This window comes from Cyclopterus lumpus, chromosome 3, assembly GCF_009769545.1.
Source record: "Cyclopterus lumpus isolate fCycLum1 chromosome 3, fCycLum1.pri, whole genome shotgun sequence".
NCBI classification, from domain to species: domain Eukaryota; kingdom Metazoa; phylum Chordata; class Actinopteri; order Perciformes; family Cyclopteridae; genus Cyclopterus; species Cyclopterus lumpus.
This window is the reverse complement of record NC_046968.1, coordinates 25956335-25964797: the sequence shown is the minus strand read 5'-3', so window position 1 is coordinate 25964797 and position 8463 is coordinate 25956335. Positions and strand designations below refer to the sequence as shown.

The 8463-nt window shown below is 46.9% G+C and overlaps 1 protein-coding gene across 1 annotated transcript in view; it reads right to left on the bottom strand.

Annotated features, from left to right (window-relative positions):
• LOC117726650 (protein kinase C-binding protein NELL1-like) overlaps positions 1-8463 on the bottom strand; it is a 183911-nt gene that overhangs the window by 128746 nt on the left and 46702 nt on the right. The gene's annotated exons all lie outside the window — the stretch shown is intronic.

The following is an 8463-nucleotide window of genomic DNA, read 5'->3' as shown; positions in this document are numbered from 1 at the left end:
ACGAGTATAGAATCCTGACTGAATGAGGCTCGACTTCACAGTGACGATCATCGGCCTGCACCGCGTTGACAAATGCATCAAGACCTCCCTGTAAAACCGAGAGAGATATGACTTTCAAATGTAAATATCAAACTAAAAACACACGGTAGTTCCCTTTAACACAACGAAGAAAAGAAAGGAAGCCGTCTTCTTCCAGTGACAGACAAAGCCACTAATTACACGGTCTGTTCTTTGTATGCCTGCGTTTTAAAAAATAACGTCCTTTTTATTGCCATAATTTACTTGATCCAAATAGCAGCGTGTTCATTTCATGCTCAACGTGTGTTTGTGAGTGCTGCAGTGCAGCAACGCTGTTTATGCCGTAGCCGTCTGATTTTCCACCTGCTGGGCGAGCTGTCACTGCGGTAGAGAATGTAGAGGTCACGTGATTATACTCTATTTTGTCTTCCCCCTCCACCCCCAGCAACACCCCTATACCATATTGTCTTATATATATATATATATATATATATATATATATATATATATATATATATATATTTATCTGCATGGTCTGACATCATCGGCTGCAAGCCGTCAACAGCTAATTACAGAGGACACTCACCAGTCAACACACTCCTCAGGTGTGATTAACAGAGCTCTATCGCCGAGGTGCAGCGTTCAATGAATAATAGCTACGGTTCACAACGTAGAACACGGCCATTCAATTCCCCCCCCCCCCCCCCCCCCCCAAAAAAAAACAATTGCCTCTGCATGAAGGACTCGCAGGTAAAATGACAAGCCATCTCATTCGGCATTACCGCTTGTAATTTCATCTCATTGACGCCCCCCCCCACACCCCCCTCTAAGCCACCGCGTATCTTCCCAAACATTCCTTACCGCGGCGTGTTCACATTGAGAGCGTTCAGTTAGCGAAACACAAGAGGAGGGGGGGGGAGGGGGGGCTGCAGGCCGACTCCTCCGCCGTGACTAAACCCCGTTGGGACGCCGTGCAACCAGAAAAACAGATATTTTTATTTAACGTAAACATGACTGCAGTCATATCCGCGTATTGCGCGATGAGTCGATGTAATTGTTGCGACAGCCGTGTGCGGCGTGAACTCAAATCGCAGTTGTTTCGTGGGCTAAATGGAACAATGCTAATTATTGACTGATGTCTTAATTAACATAACACGTGTAAGCGGATACTTCTCCGTTGCACTACTCACGAAGCAGCTGCTCAACACGTGTTGTTTTTTCTTCTTCTTTATATTCTGGGAATATTAAAACCACATTTGCCGCCAGGTCAGTCAACCAGGACTGAAATCGTAAGGATTATAACTTTTAATGTGGGATTAACGGTGGCACTCTGCTCTGCCAAATCCCTCAGCAGAGCAGCCGTCTTCCGCACAGTCGGAAAAAAAGAGAAAAGAACATCAATAAAAAGCGTGTTGGACATGGAGCGTCTTACGGGGGGGGGGGGGAGAGAAACAAGATGCAGCAGCCGGAGCCGCAATGAACCAGACTCGTCACTTCATCCCCCGAACCAGTAAAATAGGGCAAGCGCTGCTCCACTTTCACACTGCTCCTCTTCACCTTCATCACCGCGTATGTGGGGGGGGGGGGGGGGGGGGGAGAGAGAGAGAGAGAGGCCCACATCTTGTTTACGAGAGAAAGAACCAGGTGTGCAGCGACTGGCTGAAGCAAAGAGAAAAGACCGAGATGTGGAAACGCTGCATTACAGCCAGATAGAGAATGTATAAATCCACATTTTAGAACATATTTTGTTGACATTCCACTTCAATAAGCTGCCTTTCCGATTTACTGACTGGATTGAATAAACTTTAAATTGTGGGCTGTCAGGATTTCAGCTCTACTGGCTACTCCCCCCCCCCCCACCCCAAGATTGTCTTTAAGCCAGCGATAAGAGCAAATACATTAGAACGACTTAATAAACACCGAAGAAAAGCCACGTCCGTCTAATTTAAGGATTACGTGTCAGAAGCGAGACACGATCTCTCGCTCTGTGGCAGCCTTCAAGAGAACAATCTCAAATCACAGCCTCAATATCTGTCCGCCGCGCGTCGAAACTACAGACCCGCTACCGGTGTTCCACCGGTTGAGCTCCAGACACTTCCTGTCACGCGTCCGTCCTCTGCCAGAGGGAGAAAGACAGAATTCAGGAATCAAAGTCCCTTTCGAGTCGCCCGCTTATCCTCCGCCAAGAGCTCAGGCTGAGATGTGTCACGTCACGGAAGGAGGGCGAGAGAGACAGGAAGCAACAAATTATTATTTATTTTTTTTTTTTTAAAACATCCTGCATGCTGTCAAATGATCTGTCTTGTGTGTGTGTGTGTGTGTGTGTGTTACTGGGATTGGGGGTCCCATGGAACTGAATACAATAAGGAGTAAAAGACACATGTGGCGAGTCACTTGGGTCCCGTTCAGACCCGGCATCAACATGCGTCTCGGGTGGTCTGATCCCAAGTGGACACGTTGTAACCCGGCATGAGCGTGTACGTCCACGTGTGTCTGCAGCCGTCACTGGTCTCACACTTCACGGCTCTGTAATGCAAGAGCACCAGAACCAAAACACCGACACATGCCATCACGCCACTTTAGTATATGTTAAGTCGTGAGTAGATTATTATTATTTTTTAATGCAGTTCAGCTCTAAATGTTCGAGGCTTTTATTGTGTCGGGGTCAGAAGCTGCTGTCCGCTGCTCTTCACGACGTGGGAGTAATAAAGTGTTTGCCGTTGTTTTATTAGCCTGCCGTGCATAAAGTGAGGGCACGACGTAACCAACAATGAGTCGAATGCCACAGTGCGTGTGTGTGTGTGTGTGTGTGTGTGTGTGTGTGCTCAGGAGCGCCGTTTCCTCCTCCCCCTCCTTCCCCCCGTATGTGAGGAGGAGGAGTTGAAACGTCGAGTTGCAGAATGTGGTCTCGATGCGTCTTCGATGCATCTTGGCTGCGTTCACACCTGCTGCTTAAGAGCTTTTGATGGGGGTCACCCCAAAAAACACATGTTGACGCCACGTGTGAAGAAGGGCCTTTACGACACAACCTGAACGTGTTGTACTCAGAAGTTGTACGTTACTCTTTTTGCACAAGAAACGGTAAAAAAAAAAAGACTTCATCCCTGAATAAAATAAACACTGATAGGTTGTTAGAATTTGGGGCTTCTTCTGCCCTTTGTAACATCAATACATTGGTGGCATTTCATAGAAATTAACCATCCGCTTGGGCTGCTGTCCATGGTGCTGATCACAGACTGCCTTGCAGGATGGGAGTTGCATGGCGACAGAGCTCCTCTATTCTCTGGAGTGGCTGTGTGCACTTGGGTCCAATCAAAACCGTTTAGGGCCAAAGTGTGTGTTTCGCCGAGGGATTTAAATCCTTTGTTTTGTACATATTATGAACCAACTTCTAAGCCGTACAACAACATATCACTTTATGCACTGGAAAAGACACTGAACAAGAGAAGGAGGAAAAACCTTCTTTCGGGAATGGATAAACATTATTTTCAGGAGACAGTGGTGTTTGATTGTACCCGTTCAAAGTGCCATCTCTATCCCTTACGTCCTAATTCTCTGGTGGGAGAGGGGCTTTGTTCTTTGTCCTCTTGAAGCAGCATCAGATGCCGTTGCGGGCCCCTGAAGCCCAGCGAGGCTGCAAACATCAACTTCACTCGACTTTATTTCTGGTGACAAGTCGGCGCCGACAGCAAACGGCTTACCCGTGGTCTTTTAAACGGGATACCGCAATCCGAAAAGCACAGCAGGTTCAAATGTGGACAGAAAATAGAGCGGACACAGTGTTAACACAATGTACAATAATTACCGAGAGACAACCCTTTCCTTTGTGAATACAGATGATGCTCTACTGATTATAATGTGGTCATGCTAATTGGGCTGATTCTCAGCTACAGACCATTTACTGAGATTGGATATTAATTCCGGCTCATTTACATGTGAATCGACTCAACTGAGAGAGCGACTGGTCAGCCACTTTCCTTGTGGTAATAATATACAGTATATTCCTTTGTTAGACTATTAAATGTGCCTACCTACATATAATTACATCGACTGTAACGGACCCGAATCCGCTGCCTTATAGCGAAACATCTTTATTTTACAGAAAAAGCTCCATCCACAACTTCCACCTCCATATATATATATATAATAATAGTGGAGATGTTACCGAACAGATGGTAAAGAGATAGTAAATAGCTCTGACATCGCCGGGTAATGCTGGTGCATAATTGCATGTCTAGGTAACACTTCTCTGACAGCCGTGGCCGCGGTGTCATGCAGGATATAGCATGTTACAAGCAGTGCAGCAAGTCACAGGATGTGTTATTTAAAAGGGCTGAAAAAGCTAAATTAGACACCGCTGTTTAAGACAACATGTTGAATTGTACCAAACACACGGCATGGAAGAAAAATTGGATGTATAGGACTACATTTTCTGCATGGGAGCTTTCAACCATTATTCTATCAACTGGATTTCAGGTGTATATATATATATATATATATATATATATATAACATACAGTATATTAAGTATATAAGTACTTTGAAAAAAATGCTAGAAAATAACAGGCCTACTTAAATTCCAGCCCGGTCTCAATACAGATGTGTTGTCATGGCCGTTGGCACAAGGCGCCATTTAGAAAAAACCAAAACTTGCACCAGGTTTTCAATGAACTCCAACGTAAACTGCAGCAAAAGGTCCAATCTGGTCCAGTAATATAAGATGAGTTCTCCTAGGGAGGTTGGGAGGAGGGGATGGATCAAACAAACACAGGACTTTCACCCAGGAGGCCACTGTCCTCAACATGGAGTTGATTTCAAGTTGACGTATTTCAACCTAAACTCACAGAACCATGTACTTTAGTTTTAAATTCCCAACTTTAACCACCCTGATTGCGACAACCTGTAGAGGAGTTTTCATTGTTGTTCTTGACCACAACGTCTGTACGTGACCAGATGAAAAATGACTCCGATGTATTTTGTATGTGACAAAAGACGGCGTGCTCTCTTTTTTTATTTCATTTCCCTGACCTCGAGGAGGCGCTTTGAGGGAATGGAATCGGTCGAACAAGGTCAATTATGTGATTGCGACGTTTTGTTGTTCACAGTTTGTGTAATACTGTGTGAAAAAAAACAACTCTCTCATTACATCCCCGGAGTGATCTGAAGGCAGCATAACTGCTTTTCCTGATGAATCTAAATCTAAAGATAACAACGAAAAGGCTTAGATTCACCAGCCACGTTTCTGTGAGAGTGGAGACATTTTCGGGAGAGAGGGGTTTTGGGTTTAATCCAAAGTTCTAATTTCCAGCGGGGTCGGCACGCTCTCGACGTTTAAATGCGACAGCCGGCCAAGGTTCACGTCTTTCCAGCTCAAGGATATCATTAGGGCTCGTTATTGCCTTATAAACGCCGATACAGGACGTGGGGAGGAAGATAAATAAAGCTTTTCAATTAAATTCCGTGGGATCCACATGTATGCAGAGGCTGCTGCAGCAGAGCACGCAGAGAGACAATTTTGGATAACTTAATAAACATTAAAAAAACCAAATAAATACATATTTATATCTCTAAATATAACTTGAACGCGAAGAGGATATTTTTCTGTGATGGGAGGCGGAGTAACGTTCTTTCTTACCCTCGTCTTTCCTCGACTCCACGCGCCGCTGTATATTCAGGCAGCTGTCACTGCGGCGTCTACTTCTAAAAGGGCATCTGTCAGTCTCTCTCTCTTGTGCTTCTTAAGTGCTGCGAAAGGAATCGACTGTACCCCCCCCCCCCCCCCCCCCCCCCCCCCCCCCCCCCCCCCCCCCCTCCCCCCCCCCCCCCCACCCCCCCCCTAAATCCCTTTTCGGGTTAAACTAGGGACAATATTGAATTTAACAACTGGCGATATGTAATGCAAAACAACCCAAAAACAGCACAACTAGAGCACCCCCAACTGAAAAAAAAAGGCGAGGAAGCCTGAAAACTAGAGCGTATCCGTACAAGATGGCAGATGTATCATGTTTAATGGATAAAATGACCCACATTGCTTTCCTCCCAGCTCGGTGCAGGGGATAGGACTGGTTCTACCTACAGCATGCCGATGAAGATAGAGTCTAATCTGGCTTTGTCACCCAATTCCCAAAGGAACTGAAACGCCCGTCTCCGGATATCTGTAATAACTTCACCTCGACAATGACCTTATCTGTTGACAGACGCTCCGTATCTGATAAGTCACGACTACAGTAGCTGCAGATATAACAAACAAAGCCAGTGTAGGTATCGTACACGCTTGTGGATGCGTGACGCACGTGTGTGTGTGTGTGTGTGTGTGTGTGTGCGTCCCCTGGGTCTCCTTGGCGCAGGAAGCTCCCCATTTCCTCCTCCTCCTCACTGCCACCAGCCCGCCCCCCTCCCCGAGCTGGGGGCGTCTGCCAGCATGGCGTGGGGTCGGACCCTGCTGAGCCGGACGCGTTGAGGAGGCCACGGTAACGACACACTCGATCACACCTAACGCAAGACTGCGGCGAACAGCGGACACGAGCCGGCTAATTAGGGAGGACTAACCGCCTCGAATCTGCTCCTTAAAACAAAGTCAAATACTCGAGCAGCTGAAGGATGAGGGGGGGGGGGAGGAGAGAGTTCGTCTGGCTCATTATGACCGCCGTGACGCGGCGGAGCAGGAACATCGCGGTATATAGAGAGAAGACCAGCGTAGTACATCGCCGCCATGGACCCAGTTTGAATCTTCGTTGCATGTCATCCTTCAGCCTAATCTGTTGAAGAAGATTTAGATTGTAATTTGGAGAGGTGACCGACACGCGTGTGTGCCGCTGCAGCCCTGAAACGTTTAAAAGCAATGCCATCTAACCTCAATCCACAGCTCAGAAAAAATGCACTTTTTCTAGACTTCCTCCCACTCAAATCACTGTAACATTGTCATTCACCCATTCACAAATAAATAAATGGGAATCAACAGTTGCGGCGGCGGCGTGGCCGGTTTGCAACCCTGATTGAAAAGTCAGACGGCCGAGGGTTGTGTGTGTGCAGCTTAACTCACACGAGGAGCACATTATATAGAGGGGGGGAGAAAAGAAAGAAGAAGAAAAAAGAAAAAAGAAAAACACCACCACCACCACCACTCATTGACATTTAAAAAGGTTCCTTCATTAGGCCGGAGAGGGCAAGGAGAGTAATTACTCGGGAGGGACGTGTACGAGCTGGAACTGCAGCCACCCCATTGGTCCAGATGGGGTTCATTCTGAAGGAGTTGTCCCATTGATTCGAGCCCCGCGGGCCACATATAATCTTCTCCGTGCTTTCATTGTGCAGCTGTGACAACACAACCACCCGGTGAAACAAAAAAGAAAAGGCTTTTCCGTTACCGAGCTACCTCCTCGTAGCTTGGGGGCCCACAGCGCTTGCCAAGGGCAAAAAAGGTGGAAGGCGTCAAGGTTGCATGAAGCATCATGTTGGCATTAATAACCCGATCTCGACTCATTGTCATCGCTCTTCGATGGGGGGGGGAGGGGGGCTCAACGATCGGGTAATGAAATAACGAACGCTCGCTGCTCTGCTGAACAACGCTGGCGCTGCCCTTCACAGGAAATTAAAAATGCTACACCTGAACTGCTCAGTCGGGCTAACGTTACCACTTCTTCACGCATGGCTCGACTATGATTCAAAACCCGCCCGTGCACACCGCTACATCCGACAACAATGTATTTAAAGGGCCGTCTTATGTCACAGTTTGTGGGTTGCTACGCGGAGCTATCCAAAAAGTGAGCGATATGTCCCCTTTAAAATATTTAAGGTGTATAAAGAAGACGCGTGGACTAAGCTTAGCGCCACTTCATCTTCATTCTAATGTACCAGCCTCATTCTTGTCTTTATGATAGTTTTTGACCATGCTGATGAGCTAGTTAGCAGGTACAAAAAAAAAAAGAAAAAAGAAATGTACCTTCCAGCTCACTGGCTTCTTTAATGAGAAGAGCAGCACTTCATTTTCTGGCTGCTGGACACAAAAGCCGCGTGAGCCTAATCATTACGAGATCTTTGAGGTGGAGAGCTCCCGACCAGCTCCCCTCCTCCATTAGCCAAGTGTGTGATGAAACGAGGCAGCGTCGCATAACCTACGTAGGGGCCGCACTACTCCACTGTGGAACGCCGTCGTCGGCTCTACGAGACGTCGTTTAGAAACGCGTAATGTTGACGCGTATGAGGCGGGAGCTTGAGACGGGTATTACAGGGTCCAATGTGTTTCTGGTGAGGCTCGTCGAGTCGTCGGTCCACTACCTGGCATCGACGTGCACGTTAACAGCATTGTGAAATTAGCACGGTGGAAGGAAAATATACATAATGTGCAGCGCGGATGGAAGAAAAAAACTAAATATATATATATATAAACGATTCAAGATGCGGCAGATGGTCAAAAAAGATTCCGTGTAACAACGGCCGTCAACG